The 27,132-nt window shown below is 37.3% G+C and overlaps 1 protein-coding gene across 7 annotated transcripts in view; it reads right to left on the bottom strand.

The window, feature by feature from the left end:
• MAP2 (microtubule associated protein 2) overlaps positions 1–27,132 on the bottom strand; it is a 285,457-nt gene that overhangs the window by 138,127 nt on the left and 120,198 nt on the right. For 6 of the 7 annotated variants that reach the window (XM_065930678.1, XM_065930677.1, XM_065930676.1 and 3 more), the window contains exon 3: positions 8,917–8,984. The gene's annotated coding sequence lies outside the window, so the exon portion shown is untranslated. Of the gene's footprint in view, positions 1–8,916; positions 8,985–13,714; positions 13,752–27,132 lie in introns of all 7 variants that reach the window. The other variant, XM_065930672.1, reaches the window with a different exon arrangement.

Consider the following 27,132-nt stretch of genomic DNA (forward strand, 5'->3'; position numbering starts at 1 on the left):
TTTTTTTTTTAAAAGATCTAAATGCAACTTCTTAGCTGGTCACGTTATGTAACAATTTTATGATCCAAAGTCTATATCCTGGGTCATTTTGTGAGCAAAACATACAGAGTAGAAAGAAAAATGCAAGCATATTTTAAGCTATATACTATATATATTACATTATCATATCCCTTTGATTTACTGGACTATTCACCATCTTATAGTGGAAAAGTAAAGCAGTGGACCAGAGTATATGAATTACTCAGGACCATGAGTGTTTGTTTAAATTTTTTCATTGTTAGATCTCATATTTCCTCGAGTATCAGTGAAATTCTTGGAAAGTCAAGTCATTTTAGGAATTTCTGTCCTCAACTATTTAAAGTATCAGCAGTGAAGTTGTGCATTTTAAGATTCTAGAATATCACAAATTCACCTGCGGCTATGGTCAAAATAGTGCTAATCAGTTGCTCTTAGGCACTATGTGAAAGGAATCCTAAATGCCTGTGTTGCACCTTTTTCTCTCTACATAGCCATGAACTCTTACCATGAGAAAATTCTACAGTGCAAAGGGAAACTATTTTTACAGGAAACTAACTGCAAATGTTGTTCACCTTGTAAATAAAACATATGATCTTCCTGAAAAGAAACATCATTTCCCAAGTTGCTACACAAGGCAAAGAAATATCTTTTGGCCATAATCTGTTAAATGAAGTAGCTTTGCTTTAACAATCACCAGACATGGATCAATGTACTTCCGCTGCTTTAAATAGTCATAATCCAGAGTCATTAACACTAGAGAGAATCTGAAGAAAGGTTAATTCAAATCATCTGAGGCAGATCCAAATGGAATTCACGAAAACTGAAGACTGATTCAGACTTTGGGGGGGGGGTGGGGGTGGCACTGGCGGAAGAGGCAGAGTTTGTGTCAGCAACACCGAAGATTATCCTGTATGCCCCAAGACTCTTAACAATTGAATGGATGACAAAAGAGCATAAAAATAGTATTTAAACCTGGAATTTTACCAATCCCAGTTTGATTATGCACAGAAGACCAACACTGTCCATTATAGAAAGACTTGAGTTTCACATACATGCTCATTTTCTTAGCTTCAATTTGACATATTATTAAGGGCATTTTCTGTGTAGACAGCAAGGAAGACTAAGAAGCAATAAGAGGTCTTAAGACATGGTCTCTCTCCTCAAGGATTTTCCCCAAGTTTTCTCCTTGAAAAGATTTTTCTATCTAAGTTGACTTCTGTTCATATGAAAACAAATTTTATATTTCACTGGAATTTTCTATTTAAAATCACTAATGGCACTGCTCTTACCTATTTGGCTGTTAAAGTAAACACTGAATTACAGAATGACAGTGACGAGGTCTAAAGATCTGGTCATGGCATGACTTAGAGATAGAAACAGGCTTTTAAGCAAAGGATAAATGCTGGTAAGTATGAGGACATCACAAATGTTAAATAGGCACTCAAGATTTTTTTTTTTAATGAAATGTATTTATTTGATTTGTTATATTCTTACTATTTCACGGGGCTCCCCTGGTGGTTCAGTCTGTAGAGTCTTCCTGCAATGCAGGAGACCAGGGTTCAACCCTGGGTTGGGAAGATCCTTTGGAGAAGGAAATGGCAACCCACTCCAGTATTCTTGCCTGGGAAATCTCATGGACAGAGGAGCCTGGCGGGCTACAGTCCATGGAGTCGCAAGTCAGACACAACTTAAGTGACTAAACCTACCTATTTCATAGCTGAAAAGTGTGCTGTGCAAGGAATCAAACAAGTAAAGGCACCCGTGCTCCTGCACCTAAAAGGGAGGACTGAGAGCCTAGCAGTGGAGGCTGAAAGATAACATCCCTCAAGGAGTCTGTCAAGACTTTTCGTGAACACAGCCCCTCTAAACACTGTCTACCAATACATGCATCCCTCCTTCAAAGGAATGAAGGTTGCGGTCACCAACCAAACCTGTCCTCTAAAGGGAGATGATTACGTTGGAAAAATATGCATTCTTGAAATTAGAGACTATCTTCAATAGCTTCCTGTGACTATGCACAGTCCTCCAAGACTTATGTTAGGGTATGGGTGGCAAGAAGATGGGATGTGAAAATTGGGAAGCTTTGCTACTCAGCACAGAGGAACGTAAGGGATGTGAAGTGTTAACAGATCAGAGAATTTAGCAGGCCACAATGGTGCTGAACATTCAGGCAGAGAAGAGGTTAAAAGTCCAAAGAAATTATGAAGCAGGGAACAGAACTGGAATTAAGAAACTGGCCCAGGGTTATATGCAATCACATCTACAAACCGGAGCCACAAGAATTCATTATACAGCATAATAAGCATTGAGCATGGGCAGAAAGAAGGAAATGTCAGTAGCTCATTAGGACTGGTTTAATGGATCTTTCATAAAGTAACTGGCTGAAATTGAAAAAGTTTAGAAGTTAAAAGGAACAAATCTCTCTTACATCATCAAAGAGGCTTGTAAGTTTGCAGTGCTACTGCAGGAAGAGGACTCACATTTGACTTGCTCGTAACAACAGCTCCAGTTATTCTGAAGTTTTTTGGGGGTGGTGGGAGGGTCTGGACATTTGCCACCTAACCTCTTGCTAATCAAAGCTTGGTCCATGGTTCAGCAGCATCAACATAACCTGTTGTTTAGTCACTAAGTCACGTCTGATTCCTTTGAGACCCCATGGAGTGTAGCCCACCAGGCTCCTCTGTCCACGGGATTCTCCAGGCAAGAATACTGGAGTGGGTTGCCATGTCCTCCTCGAGGGGATCTTCTTCCTGACCCACGGAATATACCCATGTCTCCTGCACTGGTAGGCAGATTCTTTACCAGTGAGCCACCTGGGAATCCCAACATCACCTGGGAGCTGGTTAAAATACATAATCTCAGGCCCCTCCTTGCACCCACTGACTTGAATCTTTATTTTAATAAGATTCCCAGTTGATTCGATTCTGCTGTAAAGTTTGAGATGTTTACCTTCCAGTATCTACTCTTATACCTGATTACCCATTCTCTACACGACTGACTCAGCTATCCTTTAATTTTGCTTATCCACTGATTATTTCCCCCGTCTAGAAAGAAACTTCCATTAGGGCAGGAAAAGGGCATGAAATTGATGCTCAATAAACATTCACTGAATGAAAAAGCAAATTCCCCTCCAGTCTGAGATAAAGTCTGGATGATACATCAGGTCCCCATATCTTCCCTTTACCACTCGAAACTCTCACTTTCTTCCACTCGCATCTGTAGGGAAGATGAATTTTGCCTGCCAAGGCCATATGCTTGCTTATGCTCTCTATCTCCTTTCCACTAAGACCCTGCTCCTTAAATGTGTCCTTCTTCTGCTTCCAAACATAGCATCCTCCCCCTGCCTCACCCCGCCATCTCTATCTGCCTGCTCCTTTCAGTTTAGGACTTCCCCTGTTAGTAAGAGAGGGGGGAAGTCACCAGCCTCCATGCCTTATATATTCTATTCTCTTTCCTTTGAACCCTGGTCTTCTTAAGCATGTTTTCTATTATTTTCATATCCTTATTTGCTTATCCTCTTGCTTCTGTCCCCACAGTCTGGTTGGTCTGAGTCAGACCCAATTCAAAATTGGTGCTAAACTTGTGTGGTTTTCCTTAGTCCTTGGCCCTTCATTTTCTAAGTGGATATATAAGAATCTACGTTGGAATCACTGTGATAATTAAAGTGCCTGTCACAAAGGCTGGCACACGGCAGGTGCTAATGTAATTTTAGATTCCTTTTCTTGGAGTAAAGCTGGGGCTAATTTTGAAACCGGCAAATTATATCTGACCAGGAATTTGACAATCTAGAATATAGTGATTCTGCTGTTAGGAAATATCCATTGGAAATCACTTGAAATATCCTGTAAGAGGGATATACAAAGTACCCCACTGCAGAATTGTGATGACTGAAAAATTAAGAACAATGGGGAATAAATGTGTTCGATGTCCAGGGGATAGAATATTATGCAGGTGGAAAAATGTGGTGAGATGACAGAAAAAAATGCAGGTTTCAAACCATATTGTTCTAATCCTCATTACGTAAATGTAAACAAAACAGATGAAAAGAAATAAGCTAAAAGGTTAGCAAAGTGTCAACCATAATCTCTGCCTTGTGTAATTATGGATGGCTACTATTTCCTTCCTTATACTCTTCTAAATTTTAGAAAATACAGATTTATTGCTTTTTATAATAGAAAACATGACTTGAAATAAATACTAAGTTCAGCAGTCTTTTATTTTCATCCTTCAGTTTCTCTGAAGAATTTGCACTTTAGCCTTGTTTTTTATTACTTCAATTGTCTTTTTTCTTTGCTTAAAAAAAAAGAAAACAACTTTCTTTAATTTGTCATTGCATCCCTTACTCTATACCCTAAATGTGAATGCTGTCAAGAGTTTCCTCTCCAGCCCTCTTCTTATCTTTCCTGACAATGTCATTCACCTCCTACTTCCCCGATTTATCTTCTTAGCTTAGGATCTACATGTCCCGCAATTTACTGGACCAGCCCACCCACCTCCACCTTCATGACCTAAGCTGGCCTCTCCAGATTGACATTCAGTCAGCATGTACTGGCTGTCTACCATGTACTAGACTGTCTGCTAGAGACTAGGGATGCAATAAAAATAAAAGGCAAGCTCTTTCCACAAACAGCTCTTACCTACCTTTCTCCCCTTATTTTTCCAGTTGTCGAATTCAAATGTTAGTTACCATGAATCCTTTTGCTTTTCACTCCTCCTACCAATCCAGCCTTTGCTATATTCTCAGTGTATGAATCTGAGCCCAGAAACATCTTTCATGTTCATGACCTCTTTTTTTTAATGCCCACTGTCAACACTCTCTTGGAGCCTTTATTTTTTCCTGGATTATCCCATGACAGCTTCCAAAGTGATGCTTTCTTCAGTATGTTCTCACACACAACCCTGCCATATACAGAGCTATAAAGTCAGTCCTCTGAAAATATAGTGCAGGTCACTGTGGTCTCTTATTCAAAACACAGCCCATAGCTTTTCAGTGAATACTGAAAACATTTCCTCGACTTGGCGTTTACAGTCATTTTTCAATGTATTTGATTGAACTGAATGAAATTTTTATTTTGTAGCCAAAAAGAGTAAAATACTAGGCATTTCGTATGGTACAACCTGACAGTATTCACATACATTTCCATCCTTATCTTCCAAGATTCCCCTTCTTCTGCTCTGCATTCTAGAATACAAATGAGATAATCTCTGCCTTCCTTACATGCTCACATTCTCTGGTTCCTTTGCTAAGTTTGTTTGTTCTTTCTAGAGCTCCTCTAGGCATTATCTCTCCCTTGAATATATCGATTCATCCCTAAGTTCCATCTCAAAAGTCATCCTCCACTGTTGCGTCTCTTCCCAATTGTGAGCAATCCTGCCCTGTAATGAGGTTCCTTAAGAAATTATTCACGTGTCTCTTATGGTACTAATGAGCCTGGATGCTACTTTCTGGTTTTAATCTGCTGCATCCAACTGAGCTCAAAAGGTGTTCTGCTGTATAGATTCCCTTTCAAGGACAGCATCCTAATACGTATCTGTGTAATTTTAAGTGTCCTCAGGTACTTCTCTGGGTTGAGTTGTAACTTTCACACTATTTCCTGCTTGTTTATCTGTTTTGGCCATTTGAAACTTCTACCACGATTTCAATTAAAAAGAGCTTTTGCAAGATATAGAATCAATTATACTACTTAGTACTCAAATCTTTCTGACTGATTTTCTTATATAGATGATGCAATTCAGTAATATGACTTCACTGTAATGACATAGGAGATGCTTTATGAATCCACTTATTTCAAAATTCTCTAATTTATCTCTGACATCCTTCAAGAATAAAAATCCTCAGGTTAAGCATAAAATATATATTAAAAATATAAAATAAACTAGAACTTGAACATTACGGTGAAGTACTTGAAGATGCATTCACTCCTAATATATAAAAACAAGGATCTACAAGGATACTCTTTTAACCTTATTTCAGTAACATATATTTTGTGTGCATGATAAAATATTAAAATAATGATTATGAGCCAAAAAATATCTACCAGAAAGAAATGAAGTATTCTATGGTTAATATGAAGGACTTTGGGCTAGACTTGTGTTGGTTACCCAATTGGAATCTCAGTTCATCCATCACATGGAGACCATACCCAACTCCCAAAGTTGTAAGGAGAGTTAAGATGTAATAACATACCTTAAGGGCTTACGATATTATCTAACACATAGTTAATAACAAAAATTATAGTTTTACTAATAAAAATAAATGACAAGAAAGAATAACATTCCCTAAAGCTATTATGATTCTAGAACTTTCCTTACAGATTATATACATGTATGTAAGCATATATAAAGTGATGTCATACTTAGTAGTCCTTAATAAGCAAGCAAGCATTTAAGAAGATTATGACATCATTCTTAGTATTACATTGAGAGAGAGAGTGAGAACCCCCCCCTCAACCCCCGTCTGCGGCAGCAAAATTTTGGCTGAAGACATGAAGAGCAGTAAATAATGCCAAGCCTGGGAATAGTATTTAGGAAGCATCCATAAAGAAAAACTCATGCTGCAGTTTGGCACCCTAGCTGGTGAAAGTGAAAGGGGACATTTCAAAAATTCTTTCCACCTTAACCTTAAACCGGAGAAAAAAATACTTTTGCATATAGTCTGAAGAAATTTTTTATACATGGTTTGCCTGATTTTCTACCTGGCATTAATTATTTAAGGAATTTTGATTAATTTTGGGGGTAACTGAGAAAAAAGTACGAAATGTCTGTTTTACAGTCTGTTATCTCATGAAAAACGAGAACCAAAAAGTAACGGGGGAAAATATTGACGAGTCATTTATCCATCACGTAATTAAATAAATATTTACTGAATTTCTGCTGTGGTTCAGGGACTATTCTACATGCTGAAGATATGAGTTAAAAACAAATCAGCAAAGGAATTAACTCATGTCAAGACGATATTGATTAGAAAAACTGTGATACAGGTCCCTGACTTTCTTAGCGTCCAGTAACCAAGTTCTATTTTGATTTGACAATGTAACAGACTATTTGAATAAACTTTGATTTACTACCCCAAATCTATCAACATACCCCAAGATGAATTTTAAAATGGTTCTAGAAGATATAAGAATCTATGAGGATTTGTGAGGTAATACGCCACCTCTTCAATACACAGATAAAAATCAAAACAGAGCTAATTAATGCCTATTGACAATATAATGAATACATTTTTTAGTGGCTTAATAGTAGCTTCAACCTTTTTCAATTCACGTAAATACCCCAAAGTTCAAAATTAATATAGTGAGTAACTAAAAGAGTCTGAAGATCAGGAAACAGATTCTCACTTGAAATATAAACTGTAGATATTTAGTTAGATGGGCAAATACCAGATAGATTTTTTTTCCACCAAATATGAGATGTTTTCACTCACTCTGAGTGAAACCAACAAAGAGAGAATGGTCCTAAGGGTTTACAATATCCAGGAGGAAGAGTCAGTCTTGTTTGGGTATTTCATACATGATTCTACTGAGAAATTTCTGAGGAAAAAATACAATCTATTTCATATATTTCTGAGACAAGTCTATTAGATCTCGTTCACTATCTGAAATAATGCAATTTCCTTTTTTAGAGCACACTGATTTATTTTAATGAATTCATTCTTCTGTGCAAAAATATTATGTGGTGATGCCTACACTTTGGAAGGGGTTGACAGTGGCATCTGCCCTTCCCTCTCTCCCACAATAACTACCCAGAGCAGCAAGGCTCTTAATAAGTGATTGTGGAATGAATAAATTAAAGTTCTCATAATTACACACTGCAGAGAAAATTAAACAAGGACAATGCATTTGTCTCCTTCAACTGCCACAAATATTCACAGTCACAGGTGTACACTTGCATACTTCTGGTATTTCAGCATCAGTAGTTAAACATTAGCCATTATTTAAATACCTTTAAAAAAAAAAGAACCTTCCTTTAAAAAATATTTTGGACTAGTAAGTCTTATGGAGAAATCGTATGTGAATACCAAGGAAAGATTTAAAAGATGTATTGATCTTCTCAGCAAGGCAGAAAATGTCTTCCATTTTTTAAAAGGCAAGTTACAAATACTGGTTTTATCGACATGAATATACGTTCAAGTCAAAGCTCATCTTAAAGAATTAAGGAAAAGGTAATACCCATAAATGGCATCTCCAATCAATATATATCCTGGTGCTGAATTTGAAAATTCATATTTTTCATGGAAGGCATAAGGCCCAGGATCAATGATTCAACTGCTTTAATGACAAGATGAAGGATTACTTTCTTATGCTGTCAATGCTAAATAAAACATATAAAATCAGTTCTTTCAATAACGAACAACCTCAGCCTTTAAAATAATACAGTGCTAAAGACTAAATCATCAGTGAGGAAGTTAAAATATTTTATTCGCAAACCCCAACAATACTGAGTCATTCCTGGGAGTCTCTAGCGCTCATTCCACCTGGGAAGGGCAAGCCATTTCATTTAGGCATTTAAAAAATATCACTTATTAGCAAGATTCCTTCAGATAAAATCATTACTTGGTATATTTCTCTTAAATTCAAGTTATTGAATTTTTTATTAAGAGAGAATTTTGGATATTTTTTTAAGTTGTTACAATGATAGAAATCCCCAAATAAGCCAGAAATATTGATATTTGCTAACAACTTGCAACACAGACAAAAAACACAATTCTTTAGACATCTTAGAATCAGAACAGCCTTGGATAATGGCATTCTCTGCAAAGCAAATCATACATGCTATAGACAATGATCAGCCTAGGCTTAAGGATAAAAGATCAAGCATAGAGGTTAATTTAAATAAAACATTCCAAATCCTCCCTGATTTTCCCTCATTTAAACACCCAAACAAAACATGTGGTACCTTTTAATTTTCTGAATGAGTAGTTTCCAATCAATGTTTCCTCGATTAGAGACAACAATCTGAAGGATCTACCGAAACAAAAGAAAAAAATTCATGTATAGATTTATTAACTCAATATTGAAAACTGTAACTCACCAGTAAGCAAAAGCATTCTTTACATCCAGATAAGAAATCTACGTCTTGAGATCTGTAGCACAAAAAAACGCAGTACTTGATTTTTTTAGGAAGCTCGGTAAGGAATTTAAAAGCATTTCACTTTGAGATCACAAAAAGCAGATCCTTTGGGAAAAAAAGGGGGGGGGGGATTAAAAAGAGAGCACAATAAAATGTAAAAAAAAAAAAAAACCCAAACCATTACCAGCGCCTATGCAGCGATACCACCCCAGTCTAGCCTTTGAGAACTGCAGCAGAATCCTTGTCCCGGAACATGATCTCCGCGGTCTGGCTCAGGCTCTCTAGCTCCAGACAGACGCAGTCTGCAAGCCACCAGCTCCTGTCTGTGTGTGTCGGGGAAAGGGAAGCTGCAAATTAGAAAAAGTCCCCGCAGTGGCGAAAAGGAAAATAAGGCGAGTGGGAGAGGGAGAGAGAGCTCACTAGCCTCAGAATTTTCGAGAATGATGACAAGCCACCGGGTGCCGCCATCATTCACTGGCAATAAGATGCAGTCCTGGCGTATGATTTAGCGGTCTGCACAGGGGCTTCTGGTATCAAATGCCTGACAGGCATCTTAATTGCGTCCATCCAAGTGTGTCCCCAGGAGTCGAGTCTATAAGCCTATGAATGTCATCATCTGTTCTCCTTTGTGTTAATGCCACACACACACACACACACACACACACACACACACACACGCACCCTGTACTTAAACAGAGAAACCGTTTGCTGGCATATAGGATTACAAATAAGTTGGGCTCCACAAACTGGACATAACTAAACGATAGTTTATAAGAATTTTTATCATCTGCATTTATGACATCAGAAAGATTCTTTGATGTTTTGTCATTGGCAGATCATTACAATAGTTTTAAAACTGAGTATCACATATTGCTTATTAATAGGTTCATTAGAGAAATGCGCACAATCATGTATATTTTCTTATGGAAAATTTCATCCCCTTGTAACTGCGATAATTACGCCCTTGGCAATGGTTTCCTTACAAGGGAGAATGCAGCAAAAACAAAGAGGATTAGGAAACCAGGGTTGATGTGTGATTTCTGGAGGCAATCTATAATAATTCCTTTCGCATACAAAGGCAAAGAGAGGTAGCAACCAGCTTGAGTAGTGAGACTTTACAGTCCCCCAGGACCAAGACAGGGAATTGAATCTCTGGCATAATCAGTATCCCCTTTATGTTAGCAACTGAAATTAACAGTTGAATATCCCTGTTTTATAGTGTCCCTTATGCAGGGAGGTTAAGTATGAAATAATTCCCACCATTTATTTCATGGACAAAAGGGATGGGGGGAAATGTTAATAAATAAATTTTTATAGCATTGCTAGCTCTCTGCATCAGTGAATGGAGCAAAATTCCATGTGTACCAAAAGGGCCGGCTGCAAAGAAGGTTGCTGGGAGGCAGCATCACCATGGTTACCGGAAACAGAAAGTAGGAAAAAAAATAAGGTGATGATAGAGGAGATGGAAAGAGAAGCTACAGTGGAGGAAATCCAGAGATAGAAGGATATGTTTCATTTTTTTTTTTCTTTCTGGAAAGAATTGTCTCTATCAGTTTTTCATATTAGATTTTGAGTGTGTTAGGATGAATATGCATTCTATATCAGTCACCTTTCTTCTCCATTTTGGATCACTAGCTAATTTTGCTTTCATAAATTTGGTTCTTTTGTATGAGATGGATCCTAATATTCCTTGCCTCTGACACTATCCTGGATTCCTGGACACCACTCAGCCTAGTCCACACCCTTTGTTTCACAGGTGAGAAAGCTGAGGCTCAAGGAATCTGACCAAGGTCACAAAGCTGGCTGGAGATCCAACAGAAACACCATCCTAGTCTCCTAGTACAGGTCCCTGTTTTTCTTCTCTCAACAAGTAACTTTCTTTCTGTGCTCTCTTCCATTGTGTCTGCAAGCAAAACAGATTCCAGAAACATCCTTTTGTCTGTGATTTTGTAAGTCTTCTTTTATTTGCTAAAGCAGTGATCCTCCTCTTTAAAACTAGGCATTGCAATCATTCCAAAGACCAGCTTTGCTTAATAGCCATGCTGTACTGTACTCCACGTCTAGGGAAACTGGAGTAATTATGTCACTGCTTTTCTTTCATTTCCAGTCTGGCAATCAGATGAATAAAGCATGATTGCCCTGTTGTGAACCTATCTTGTTGAGCCTGAACTTAATCATCATATACTAAGCACTCTCTCATCCCTGGCATCATTCTTTCTGCAAGCATGAAATTGGGTAATCGAATTGAATCAGCCTCCCAAGGTTCCTCCTAGCTATAGACAATGTGAACCTTCCTGGGGTTACCAATAATGAAGCTGCAAAATTGAGAGCTCACGTAAAATTTTTTAAAAAGAAAGGGAAAAAAATACTCAAAGCAACCACTGGGGGGCGCAAAATTTGTTAAAATCTTTCTGAGATATTCAGTAAAAAAATTATGAGTAGGATTTTGACCTTGCTTTTATTTCCTTTCTAAAACATTCTTTCAATGTTCAGTTCTTATGAGTCATTGCTCTTAGGTTAACTCATTGATTTGTTGTTGTTCAGTCGCTAAACCATGTTTAACTCTTTGATAAGTAGTCATGTTGTTTTTTTGACATTTAAAGTATAGCTGCTGCTACCATTACTACCCTCTGCCCTCAGCAAGTCTGCTATATAAGAAATTAATCACAGTAAAAAAATATGGTTACCTTAGGTAATAATTACAAGAGATTTCAGGTTTCAGTGAATCCTCCATAGTGGTTAGGATTTTTTTTCTTTTAAAAAATGTCCCTTTATATATAATATTTCTATGACATGACAATCTTTCCTCAGTGATTTTGGACATTAAGGTTACTTTTTTCAAAGCAAATATTTTGTTTTAATATGCTGTCCTCTATTGTTCACTTCTAGGCAAGCAAAAAAAAAAAAAAAAGATGCCCAAGACTGTCATTTCTTGAAATATGAATCATATTTTATCAAGATCTCATAAAGCACATATAATGGTCTTGGTCAGTTTAAAAGTCAGCTCAGCTTCCAAAAATATTTAATACTCCTTGGGAATCCTTTAATATTTGTGGATACTTGGTTCAGTCAATGAGAATGAGTAGGGATATTCTTTTCCTTTTCACTTTTACCATTTGTTAATGGAAGTATAACTTTGTCTTTTGTAGAATAAGCACTATATGTAACACAGAATTCTTTTTTTTTAAGATTTCACAATCACACTTTATAACTACTAAAGTTAGTTCTGAACTAACTGGTTCTGAAACCACACCATGATGCTACACACCAGTTATATGCTCATGCGTGTGTGCGTGCTAAATCGCTTTAGTCCTGTCTGACTCTGCAATCCCATGGACTGCAGCCTGCCAGGCTCCTTTGTCCATAAGATTCATCAGCCAAGAATACTGGAGTGGGTTGCATTGCCTTCCTCCAGGGGATCTTCCCCATCCAGGGATTGAACCCGTGTTTGTTACCTCTAACCTGCGTTGGCAGGAGGCTTCTTTACCACTAGAGCTACCTGGAAAGCCCTTACGTGCTCAGACTGAGTTCTTACTGGCCGAAGTTCTGAAATGCTGTGCCATTATATATGCCAGGAATCTGTATCACATAAGACTCTCACTGGCCAAGGTTACAGTATTAGACAAGATTTCTTCAATCCCAAATTCTAGATTCACAAAAAATTCTAACAAGCCAAAATTCAGAATCACAAAGTCCAATAAACCAACCTTCCCAAACCACATGAGATTCTTTTGATCAAGTATTCAGAACTACATGAGACTCCTATCAGAGAATGTTTCAGACTCATGCAGGATTCCTACAGGCCAAGGTGCATGATCAAGATTCCAGAATTAACCTAAATTTCTTAACCTAACTAGGCTTCCAGAAGCAGCCAATATTCTTATAAGCAAGTTTCTGAAAAACCCAGTGATAGCCAGGTTCCTGGAATCAAGCGTATTCTTTCATGCCAAGTTGTAAAACATAATTCTTGCCTTTAAGTATGTTCTACTCTGATAACACTAGACACCAGATAATTGAGAGGCTTGCATGATATTTTATATTTATGCTTATGAGCCTCAACTGTCATGTAGCACTATTTGCCGGTTCATTTAACCAATTTTAATGGCACACATTCATAGGATTTAGGTATGGGAAAAAAAGAGAACATTTCCTACTCAAGGAACTTCAATTATATTGAGGGGAACACAGAAGTGAACAGAAATCTAAGTTCACAATTCTTTTTCTCACTTTGATGAGACATGCTATCTTTGCCCCTGGGTTATCTGCTTTATCTCAGGTCCTCATCTTTATGAATCCCCCAATCCCAAGTTCAGTTTAGCTTACCCCTGTGCTTCTTCTGGAAGATTCTCGGTTTTGTTCCTTACGGATATGGGTCTGTGTATTTCTCTATCACCCTTTAAGCCCATTAGCAATGGATAATGGAGGTATTTCCTTCTTACTTCTTTGAAGTTCTTGGTCCTATATCATTTTCCAAACTAGGACTTTTCTAACTACCATAATGAGAACTTCAGTCCTGCCCCTTTCGCAGCCCTTCATCACCTGCTCTACTTTTCCCTTTGTCCATAGCACTTACCACTTTCTACCATACCATAAAGTTTTATTTTTTATGCTTACTATGTATTACCTGGGGCTTCCCTGGTGGCTCAGACGGTAGAATCCACCTGTAACATAAGAGATCCACATTCAATCCCTGGGTTGGGAAGATCTTCTGGAGAGGGGAATGGCTACCCACTCTTGTATTCTTGCCTGGAGAATTCCATGGACAGAAAAGCCTGGGTAGCTACAGTCCATGGGGTTGCAGAGTTGGACATGACTGAGCGACTAACTCATTTCACTTTTATTTATTACCTGCCTCACTCTCTAGGTCATGAGGGAAGTCATCTTAACATGTTTGGCCCACTAATCTCTAAAGCAACACTAAGACAGGGTCTGGAATGTCTAGCACTCAAAAAATATCTTTTAAACAGTAAGTGTGAAAATCACAACATTATTGGATTAAGTTGGAGTATTTAAGGACAAGAGAAGTCTTTGGATTCTATATTGACTTCCTTGTTCTATATATTCAGTCTTCCTTATGAACATAGTATTTTATTTATACTAAAAATCATTTTTTTTCCCATGGAATCAATTTTTTTTTTTTGTAATTTCCATGAAAGGATACACATTTATTTAAAACAGGGATTTGTCTCCTACTTCCTTTATATTCTGCAAAGTACCTAGCATGGGACTATCAGCTTTTAAATATCAGCTGAGAGCTGTTTGAAAAATCATACTTCTATTGGTCTTAAATATGCTGTTTTAATCATTAGATTATTTAAATTAGAAAATTTAATAAATTAGTACTGTCTCATGGCCAAAATGCTTTGAAATGGCTTTCTGAAAACTGACTATAATTACTATGATCTGCACTTTAAAAATTAGTAAGAGAAATAATAATTACACTTTTACCTAGCACTCTTAAATTTGTTATTCTACATATATTTGGTTCTCTTGGGCATACACCTAGAAATGGAATTAGTGGGTCATAAAGTAGACATACATTCAACTTTACTAGATATTGCCAAACTGTCTTCAAAATTGTTGAAATCAATTTACACACCCACCAGCAGTGTATCAGAGTTTCGGTTGTTCTATCATTATAGCTTTCAACATCTGGAGAGCTTTTTATTGCCAACATAGTTTTTCAAGGGTAATGAGACTATGACTTAATGAGCTGAACTAGCAATTATTTTTCATGGTAATAGTAGAATATTATGGTGTCATTGGTATAGAAATTCTTTGTTTACAATAAATTTTAGGACCTATTAGTGAACATTGTGGAAAAGGGTTTTGGGGTGAACATATATTTTAAAAATGTGACATGCAACCATGGCTGCACATAATGATTATGTTTGTTAGATAAATGAGTTGTATGGGGATATTTTACTTAGAAGGGAGAAGATATTTTATACAGGGTTTTAATAAATTAATAGGCAACTGTGAAGTGAAAAACAATGAAGTGAAAAGCTGTGTAGTAAAATCTCTATCTTAGAAGTATATCAACAAGTCAAAGTATGACACGTCTGAGGCAACACACACCAAACTGCACTATCATGACAAAAGAATGAACAGTTAAGGTGCTTCCAAAACTGTTCCTTTCACACAAATCCCTTGCTCGTTCATTCTCACCATAATGGCTAGTTTACTTCTTTTTCTCCAACCCCAATCTTACACATCCTTTCTGGTCCATTTAAAATTTTGTCCTCTTTTACAGGGACTTTGTAGGTGGCTCAGTGGCAAAGCATCTGTTTGCCAATGCAAGAGATGCAGGAGATGGGGGTTCATTCCCTGGGCCGGGAAGATCCCTTGGAGAAGGAAATGGCAGCCTGCTTGAGTATTCCTGCCTGGAGAATTCCATGAACAGAGGAGTCTGGCAGGCTACAGTCCATGGGGTCACAAAGAGTTGGATGTTACTGAGCACCTCTTTCACAATGGTCCCAGAACTTTTCCAGCCCACAGTGCCACAAAGCTCTTCCTCTGTGCTTGTGATTGGTCTCTTCCTATTTTCTGTTTTTTCCTGATTCAGTCTTGGGAAGTTGTCCTCATCTGAGAACTTGTCTATTTCTTCTGGGTTGTCCATTTTATTGGTGTAGATTTGTTTATAGTAGTCTCTTATGATCCTTTCTATTTCTGTGGTGTCAGTTGCAACTTTTCCTTTTTCATTTCTAATTTTGTTGATTTGAGTCTTCTTTCTTCTCTTAATGTGTCTGGCTAATGGTTTATCTATTTTGTTTTTATTCACAAAGAACCAGCTTTTAACTGTATTATTCTTTGCTACTACGTTCTTCATTTCTTTTTCATTTGTTTCTGCTCTAGTCTTTATGATTTCTTTCCTTCTATGAGCTTTGGGCTTTTTCAAAGCCGTTTCTCTGAATTGCCATGATGCCAAAACAAAAAATAATTACCATGATACCAACGAGCAAGGAGATCCAAGCAGTCCATCCTCAAGGAATATAGCCCTGAGTATTCATTGGAAGGACTGATGTTGAAGCTGAAACTCCAATACTTTGGCCACCTGATACGAAGAGCTGACTCATTTAAAAAGACCCTGATGCTGGGAAAGATTGAGGGCAGGAGGAGAAGGGGACGACAGAGGATGATATGGTTGGATGGCGTCACCAACTCGATGGATATGAGTTTGGGTAAACTCTGGGAGTTGGTGATGGACAGGAAGGCCTGGTGTGCTGTGGTTCATGGGGTCGCAAAGAGTTGGACACTACTGAGCAACTGAACTGAACTGAAACCATAATGCCTGAAATTATATATGGCCTCTGGCTGGTCTTCAGTTGTTTATATGTAATTATTCTGATACAGACCAATTAAAAAAGTATATGATATGCTTCTGATATAAATTATTAAATTCCAATAATGTGCCAATCCCTTTGAACACATTATTTTATTCAATAACTCAGAGTTATGAATCTCCCTTTCACAGATGAGGAAACAGGCCCAGTTAAATTTAGTTACATTCCAAGAACATACAGCTGGTAAGTAGTGAAGCAGAAATTCAGTCCCTAAACTTCTGAACTAATTAGTTTGTAATTCAGCTTAACACTTCCAAGGTATCAGAAATGGAGAGAAAAATTAAACATAGAATTAAGAATTTTCCATTTTTCTAGGATAGGTATTAAGACTTCAAACAGACTATGTATTGTTCTAGGTGTGCATGAAAGAGATAGCATTAGAAACAAGAATTTTGATTTTCAGAATTATTTCAAATTCCATCAGTTCATAGTTAAATGATGTATATATGTGAACAAAAACATTCCTACAGTTGAAGAAGACATCATAATTTTATTCACTATCTATTTGGTCTATTATTAGAGTGTACAGTGTCACATCTGTGAGATATATGCTCATGTGTTTTTTAAAATACTTCATTGTTTGACAATTTGAGTTTATTGTGTATGTTTTTAAATATATTGTTCCAATTAACCTATTTTAGAAGTACAGATTGTAATAATAAAATATCTGTCTTGGCCAATCATTACCCTCATTTTATTAGACAAAGTTAGAAATAATCAAATACCATGGTGAATCTTAAAGGTTACATCAAAGAACATTATATCAATTCCATATTACACAATGCATGTCTTGTTTAAATTAAATTTATTTATAGTCAGATTCTGCCTGTGGGCATGTTTCTTCCAAATAATTCCACTCCCCCCATCAAGTCTATCCTCAAATATTAACTTCTCAAGGAGGATTAACCTAACCATGCTATTTAATACTGCAACCTGAAATTCCCATTATTTATCTTCTTTATTTATTTTGCATAATACTTATTTTCTAATATACTACATAGTTTACTTATTTTTATTCTTTATTGCTTTCTCTTCTCATTCACTTGTAAGCTCCATGAAGGCAAACTCTTTGCATGTTTTGTTCACTAATGTATCCCAGGTACCTAGAACTAGGCCTAGTATATAACTGGTACACAGTAAATATTAAACTCATACCTATATGAACAAATAATTAAAATTATAACACTAAAACACATATAAAAACCATGAATTACTTCCTAAAAATTCTGAATTCTGAGCTTATTAGCTGAGAACATTCAGTTTTAGAAATCACTAGACTAAATCCATAATGTAAGTATTTTATTTGGTTTATGTCTTGGTTAACAAATATAAAGTTTTAGGCTTTTCATCTTTGGCACATTTATAGCCATTTTGAGTACATCTTTCCTTTAATTTTAGATTTTTTAAATTAGTCATCTGTTTATCTATTTATTATGTATTTTAACAAAAATTAATCTAGTCATTCTTTTGCTTGCTTGTGAATCCCTATTTAGAAATTATATTACATATTTCTCTTCAACTTTCCAATCACCTGAAAGTTGATACAAACTGCTTTCTTTCACCACTGGAGATACTACCAGCCTCTGGGGAAACATATTTATAAGACAAATGGGCAAGCCATGAAAGAAAATTATGAGAATTAGTGTTGAGAAGTTCTCACTTCAAAAAATTTTCACTTGACATCCAGTCAAGCAGAATCATCTTCAGGACTTACGAATTTCTTGGCTGATCTTCCTGGAAGCATGAAATGAATCTGCATTTTATCTAATGTCTCCACAAGTAGGAACATTAGAGTTTAATGGAAGACTGGCTAAGGACACAAAATCAAATGATGCATTGCATGATATTAGATATAAAATCCTTATTTCTTTTTGAAAACTGCTAAAAGGATTTACTTTGTTTACTGTTCTCCAAGCTTTGAAGACCATTATCTCAATATTCTAAATCTTTGTCATTCCTTCAAGTCAACAATTTGGAGAACTGGAGAGTTAGCAGTAATTGAGAGTTAAGCTAGGACTGCAAGGAGATACAACCAGTCCATCTTAAAGGAGATCAGCCCTGGATGTTCATTGGAAGGACTGATGCTGACGCTGAAACTCCAATACTTTGGGCACCTCATGCAAAGAGTTGACTCATTGGAAAAGACCCTGATGCTGGGAGGGATTGGGGGCAGGAGGAGAAGGGGACGGCAAAGGATGAGATGGCTGGATGGCATCACCGACTCGTTGGACATGAGTTTGAGTAAACTCCGGGAGTTGGTGATGGACAGGGAGGTCTGGTGTGCTGCGATTCATGGGGTCACAGTCGGACACGACTGAGTGACTGAACTGAACTGAACTAAAACTAGTACTAATCCATCTGAATTCAGGTCAGTTCAGTTGAGTCGCTCAGTTGTGTCCAACTCTTTGTGATCCCCTGAACCACAGCATGCCAGGCTTCCCTGTCCACCACCAACTCCCGGAGCTTACTCAATCTCATGTCCATAAAGTCAGTGATGCCATCCAACTATCTCATTCTCTGTCGGTCCCTTCTCCTCTCACCTTCAATCTTTCCCAGCATCAGGGTCTTTTCAAATGAGTTAGTTCTTTGCATTTGGATTGGATGCAAAGGACTGGAGTTTCAGCTTCAGCATCAGTCCTTCCAGTGAATATTCAGGACTGATTTCCTTTAGGATGGACTGGTTGAATCTCCTTCTAGTCCAAGGGACTCTCAAGAGTCTTCTCCAACACCACAGTTCAAAAACATCAATTCTTTGGTGCTCAGCTTTCTTTATAGTCCAACTCTCACATCCATAAATGACTACTGGAAAAACCATAGCTTTGACTATATGGACTTTTGTTGGAAAAGTAATGTCTCTGCTTTTTAATATGCTGACTAGGTTGGTCACAGCTTTCTTCCAAGGAGCAAGCATCTTTTAATTTCATGGGTAGGCAGTCTTTAACCTTAACATCACTAGATTATTCTGAAAGCTTTGAATTCTGCAAGCTTCTATAGCATTTTCCTGCAATGTTGAGCATTTACAGTTCAAATTATAAAATGTCTACTGTGGTGGTAAATAAATGCAATGTCATATTGAAATGATTTCTCAAAATGTATATTATTATAAATATTTATTTTGTTAATAGCCAAAATTCACATTCCAAAAATTTATGAAATTCATACTTATTTTCTCTGCTATTTAGAGGAGAGTACTCTTGGGTGATTGTCACCCAAGATATGAAATGTCTTAGTCCCTCTCATTCCTTTTCCTCTAGTCCTTTTACCAGGGGTACATTACAAATGGGAGGAGAGTATTAACTGGGAATATTGGGCTTCAGAGGTGGTGCTAGTGATAAAGAACCCACCTACCAATTTAGGAGACATAAGAGACACAGGTTCAATCTTTGGGTCAGGAAGATCCCCTGGAGGGCATGGCAACCCACTCCAGTATTCTTGCCTGGAGAATCCCATGGACAGAGGAGCCTGGCAGGCTACAGTCCACAGGGTCACAAAGAGTTGGACATGACTGAAGAGACTTAGCATGCACACATATGGGTTATTTAGTTATCAGCAGCTTAAATAAAACAGCTTGTCAGAACTACACACGCTTTGAATATCTACAATACAATCAATGGTATATCTAAATGTGTTTTAAGATCCTAAATCCTCCTATTGATTGGAACCAAAGAACATAATGAGGGATATCAAATCCCTTGAGTGAAAAGAAAGGGGAACTGGAATGGAGAGTGGGGCACTTCTATGTTCCTTATCATGAGATTTCTAAGCCATAAAAGATACTAGATAAAAGATGTATTAGCTTTTAAATTAAAAGGAAATATTCTACATGATCAATGAATAAATGAATATTCTTTCTTGACAGTACCATCAAGTTCGCTAAAAAGAGTTCATGTGGAAAGGATTCTAGATGGCAGTGTTAGAAATTATATTAATATTATATTTATACTACCTTTTTCCATAATTTTGTGGCTTTTCTCCTCTTTTGCTTCTAATAGCAAATGCATAATTAAAGAAATAAGATTTGATTATATTTAATATTCTGGGAGAATTAACTCAAGATATGTTTCTAGACATTTTTCATCTATTGTGACTTATTTTTCAAATGGATTGTGACAATATGCTCTTTACAAAGGTAGCCATTGTGAATATCTGGGCCAATAAATGTGTCTGGAGAGAAATTTTCACATCCCTAAGGCCACTGTTTTCTTAAACCACCACATTCCACACTTTTTTCTTTCCTCCCCTAATCTTTATGCTTTGCCTACCCCTTCCCAACTCTTCCTTCTCCTTGTACCCCAAAGGCAGAGGAAAGCGCTGTTATATAAACAAACTTTCCTCTACCAAAGTCCTGAGATTTCAAGTTAGCTGAGGGCAGATTCCATGGGTTTTACACCATCTTCTCTCTATAATATCTAATAGACTCTTTTTTGCATTGGTGTACAAAAATAATGTTATTTCATTTTGTAGATGTTGACATGAAAAATTGGAATTGAAGATGGGTAGAAAAATATGAGGCTATTGCGGTCACTGAATGTAGTACTAAGCATAGGATTTGTTTATTTTGAATCCAGCAGAAATAAAGAAATAAAGAAAAGGGAATAGAATACCCAACTTACAGATACCTTCTGCTGAAATGCCTATAGGCACATAGATGCCATATTAGAAAAAAAACAGAAGGTGCCTCAATGACAAGTTTCTCTATATAGCAAAAACTGACTATAATTTTCTCATAGTTTCATATTTTCATTTGGAGCTGCTCAATAAAATGTATGATTGATTGGCTGACGAGAGAAGGGGAAGTGAAAGCTATGTTATAATCACACAGAACGCACAAAAGGGGACTTTGAGTAATTGGCAGTCAGGACTTTCCATTAGAAGGCAAGTGCAATGAAAGAGAAACTTCTTTTACAAGGAAAAACTAGAAAGAAAAAAAGAGCAGGGAAAACATAACTTGATAAAATAGCACAGAAATGCTAAGATGGACTCAGTGCTATGCGCATAACCTGGAGAAAAGAAATAAATGAAAAATAGTGGTGTGTGTTAGGAGGGTTAAGATACTCAAATCACAAGGGGAAAAGGAAGAACATGGGAGAAAGGTAAAGAAGGATTAGAGGACCAAGAACTTTAGAAGCAAACAGGGTTTCATTTATAAACCAGTGAGCCAGTCTGACAGGTGAGGCAGGCTGAGGCACTTGAAAGATCTCATTCAACGGCTGGCATTACCGAATGCCCAGCTGGGTCTGAACAAGAGTAGTTTTAAACAGGGACATTGTCTAAGGAAATCTTAAGTTTCATGTGCCCTCCAATGCAGCCTTATAAATCTTGAACAGCATCAATATATTCACCAACCACAGGCAATCAGCGTTACTCCAGAATTTGCTGGACACAGCAAGTCCTTGATAGGGAATGTTCTAATTTGGATGGCTGGCCCTCTGCTCAGGATTTACATGTATTGATGCCATGCAAATCAGTTTAGTGCAGCCTCATCAACAGCATAAATTAAGTGCATCCTGTCGTGGGGATCATCTTGGAAACAGAGAATGTCACCTTCAGGATGCCTATGGTCTGGAGACGAGCAGTCAGTCTCTGAGTGAGGGAGAGTGAAAAACAGACCGAGAGCATCTCCTCACCACTGCCTGGCTGCCTGCATGCTTCTTTACATTAAATGCCTGACTACTCACATAAAATAGCTTGGCTCAAAATAATTTTCTTTTTAACATCCATTCAGAGAGACAACAGAATCAAAAATAGCATTTTGATCTAGAATCCCTGATACTGCAGGTAGGCAAATCATAGGAGAAGATAATGCTCAATTCTAACCTTTGTTTAAAGAGTGCATATTTCATTAACAAATGATACCCTCTAGCATTGGACACATGCTTTGTATATGAGTGAGGATGGATTTACAACTTCCTGTTACACATTCTAAGTAACTTAGTAAATAAAGGGCTAAAGGCTCCAATGAGAAAAATCACAAAATTGTATGACAAACATAAGGAAAAAAATCCTTTGGTTTAGGAAATACTACCTGTGACTGATATTTTTAAGAATATATAAACCATGCCTGGAAACAGCTGATTAAAGGAAATCCACATACAGTTCACTCCACAGAATAAAGACATTTTCCATTGAGTTTGCAATTGCTCTCAATACATGTTATCTAACCAGCTTATTGGACACATCAACGAAAAATAATCTTTAAAGTCTGGATTTAATAACAGACAAAAGAAAATGAAGAGAGTATTCCTGAGGCCTAACGACATGTGGACTGGTCAAGTGTGTACCTGTGTGAAGTAGATGAATGTGGCGGTCTACCATGCCAGGGATTGAATACGCAGAGGTGCTTAGAATGAAGGGTAAGGACAAGTGAAAGGTGTTTGGTGGAGAGCTGGGAGTTGTGTGCAGCTGATGGAAGCTGTGAACTCTGTAATGTATGACAGTATTGAATGGAAATGGTATAAACAGAATGGCATCTCTACCAAGGACAGAGGAACATCAATCATATTGCAATGAGGGTATATGGGGAGCAGAGAAAAGAAGTGGAGGTCAGAGATAAAAGTGCAAGTTTAAAATAATGTGAAGCAAGAATAAGGACTTTCATGTTCTGATGATCAGGTACCCCCAAAACGAAGACTATGAAGAACTCAGTTCTTTGCACTTATGTTTCACAACAACACCAGCAATAACAATAAAAGCAGTGACAACAAAAGGTTATGAAGAAATACTGACCACAGAAGACTGAAAAAACAAATGCTAGTTTTCATCAAATGCAAAGGTATTTTGTCTCTTATGCCAATGAAGCCAATGGGAGTCCCAAAAAAGAGGGTGAGGGGTCAAACCATGCATGTATTTGAATTTGTGCTCGGAACAAGTACAATGCATTATCACAATGCTGTTGCTGCTTTTTAGCATGTCGCTGATAAGTCATGTCTGACTCTTTGTAACTCCATGGACTGTGGCCCACTAGGCTCCTCTGTCCACAGGATTTCCCAGGCAAGAATACTGGAGTGGGTTGCCATGTTCTTCTCCAGCAGATCCTCCCGACCCAGGGATTGAACCTGCATCTCCTGCATGAAAGGCAGATTCTTTCATGAGCCACCAGGGAAGCCCTAATATCTTCTAAAATAAAAGATTATATCAAAATTAGAAATTCATTTTTTAAAGAACATGATTTATTTTATTGTTTATTTTTTATTCATCTTTCCTTTCCTATTTTCCCTTCTTTATTAGCTATTAATACAATCAGTAATGACAGGTAACACCCAGAAGAAAAAAATTGCTCTAATCAAAGACATTTTAAGATGAGCTTCCATTTCACACTGACTGTTAAGAGTCAAAGGAAGATACAAAGAGGATGCCAAGATTGGATTTATGACATATACTTTAAATAAAATCTGCAAATATTGCTTATAAAATCATAGTGTTGTCATCACCATTCTTGCTGTATTTCTATCACCTACTGGAAGTTTTGTTCTTGATGTTTGTAAATTGAAAGCCACAGAAAAATGCTTTCTCTTTCAAGTGCAAAGCAACTATAAGATGAATAAGAAACCTGTTTATGTCAGATGAAAGTGCAACACTGCTTTAGCTTTCAGAGTTTTATCTTGATTAAAGGCCAAAAATCTGTCAGGGAGCTGGGGAGCACAGTCAGCACCCACACCAGGATATGCTCACATGCATGTTAATATGAACATGGTCTGTATGGTTTGGGACTGATTTCAGAGCTTGAGAGTCCAAGACCCACTGCTGATTTAGTTTGAGAAAGATCAAGAGATTCCACTATAAGCTGGAGAACTATTCTGGGAATGGAGGTGGCAGGCAGTAAGTGGCGGCGGAGGGAGGCGGGGGGCGGGGGGGGGGGGGTCCTTAATCCTAGACTGGCTTCAGACAGCCTCCAAAGGAGGATTATTTGTAGATTATCTGATTCATTTGTTGACTGGATTGTTTTAAAATTTTCCAATGTTGATGAGAAGTGATGTTATTTTCTTAATATTTCTATTTAGGCAAATGTAAATAATAACAGTAACAGCTAATATTTGTTGAAAGTGAAGTCGCTTAGTTGTGTCCAACTCTTTGTGATCCCACGGGATGTAGCCTACCAGGTTCCTCCGTCCATGGGATTTTCCAGGCAAGAGTACTGGAGTGGGCTGCCATTTCCTTCTCCAGATCTTCCCGAGTATTTGCCTACACTACAGTGAGCACTTTATACATATTAATAAGGCTGTATAAAGAAAGTCTTTTATTACTTCCATTTTAAAAGGGGGCACGCTGAAACACAAAAGTTTAGATGACTGCCTCAAGGGCAAGCTGCTAGTAAACAGAAACTTCATGAACCAGACAATCCAGCATGAGTTTCACCATGAGCCTAATTTTTCTGCATATGTTTTGAATTCTTGATAGGAGTAACCCATTCCTTTCACTGTTGGGAAATGAGGAATTCTTGAAACCAGTTCGAAAAAAGCACTAGTAAACCCAATCCCTTTCCTCGCTTAGCTCAGCTGCCCAACACACACACAGGCATTCAACAGCCCTTCATCTGAATTTTATGCAAAACCAAAAATACAGAAGCACAGGATATGCCAACACAGAGTATACAATCACATCGCCTCTGTTCTCCATTTTTAGCCTCGCTTCCTCTGAAAAGAGAACTTGTAAAACCATTGGGTCTCTGTAAGTCTTCCTTACTCAATCCTCATGCCTCCCTGGAAAAGTTAAAAAGAAACGAATTGCTGTTTCCTAGACATCTGGGCTATTTTGCATTCCTTCCCTGGAATTAATGAGATACTAAGCATTACCTGTTTATCATCTCTGTCTTCTGTCCAACTGATCATAATCTATGATCTCATAGGAAACGGTTATTAAAAAGTTTTAATTTGAGAGTACATAGAGATGCAGCACAAATAGGAAAGCCTGGAAATTAAACCAAATGATATTTCTGGTTTGAATTTTAAAAATGAAATTATAGACAAGTAGGCATGGCCTTTATTTGTAATAAAGTCACAGGAAGCAAAACCCTCATCAATCTATTTACCTACAATGAAACTCAAAGATGCCACTTCACTAACTCCTTAAACATGATGTAGGTACTACATCCATTGGGGAAACTAAAAGAAGTTATATATTTGCAGATTTTTTAAAATCTCATAATTCTTTAAACAACACTGTTCTTTTGGAACCTACTAAATAAATGTAAAAACGGTAAAAGCAGGAAAAATCACACATATATGTTTCATCATTTTTCAGATGAATGATTCAGTTTTCAAAAAGATTACAGTTGATCCACAAAATAAAATGCTTTGTACTTTTCTATCTGAAGAATTAAATAACAAAGCACCTTTGAGAAAAGGTGAGGAATCAAGCAACAGTCTTTTCTTCTGTTCTATTTACTATCTTAAAGCCTTAAGATAAGGTCTCACATTGATTCTGACAAAGCTAGCCTGTGTTTCTCCCCCTGCTTCCCATGTGTCCTATGTCTCCTAATTATCCTCTAAACCAAAGAGACTCGTACCGGAGCTGCTATTTAGCACTGCTCCAAATAACCAAATACTTGTCTGATGGCACGAGTAACAGTCATGATAGTGTGGTGCTTCACATTTTTAACTAAGTACGCTCACATCAATTACCATTTTTTTACCTCTTAAGCAATGACGTCCCAGTCTTAATTTCTAAATACCATTCATCACTAAAAGGAACCAGAACTTCTTGGTAAAAAGTGGGTAACCCCAGGTCTGGGGCAAGGAAAGTACAGAGTCCCTGGACATCTTGTTGTCCCATAAAACAGGGAAGTGTTGAAGGATTAAAGGGGTTTGTCAGAAGGACAACAGTGCTTTCTTGGAAGGGCTCGCAGTGGCCAAATTTGAGATAATTTAGGCATCAAATATAATAATGATGGCACTAGATTATAAGGCAACTTGTAAAATAAAATCTATTAGCCAAAAGTGATACTCTATCAGAGCAGGGGACAGAACAGGTGGAGAGAGGGAAAGAGGCGAGACAGAGAGACAATCTATAGAAGGGGAGAAAAGTCTTCTTTAAAGAAGAATGCTAGTTAACAGGAGTAGAATGATACATATATATACATATTCAAATCATCATAGCATCCCTCAATATAACAATTAGCACAGGCAAGAATCATGAATTTATGCTAAAACTATTGGGTTAAAGGTTGTTAGGGAAAGATATTCCCATGACCTCAAAGTATCATTGTCTTCATTACAGGGGGAGAAAGGTGCTTTTAAAAAAACCGAGTGCCAGGAAGTTCCAAGATTGCCCATTCCCCCTCCTCACCCCAAAATATACTCAAACTAATCATGAGGAAACTAACAAAAAATTCCATCGTGTGGAATATTCTACAAGACCCCTTGCCTGAAATTTCCAGAAACATTAATGTCATGAAAAAAACATAAAAGGGGGAGCTCTCCATCAGATTAAATGAGACACAAGAAACATGGCACCCTGATTGATTCTTGAGTTGAAAGGAAAAAAAAAAGAATAAGGGATATTTTGGAGACAATTCAGGAAATCTAAATATGGGTTGCATATTAGATGATATTATTGAATACATTATAAACTTATTTCTGGTAATGGTACTGTAGACCTGAGAAGGTCTGGATGTTTAAAGAAAGCAAAATGAAATATTTTAAGGTGAAGGATCATAATGTCTGCAACTTTCAAATGGCTGAGAAGAAAACTGAGCATACAG

The sequence above is a fragment of the Muntiacus reevesi genome, chromosome 3 (assembly GCF_963930625.1).
Source record: "Muntiacus reevesi chromosome 3, mMunRee1.1, whole genome shotgun sequence".
NCBI lineage: Eukaryota > Metazoa > Chordata > Mammalia > Artiodactyla > Cervidae > Muntiacus > Muntiacus reevesi.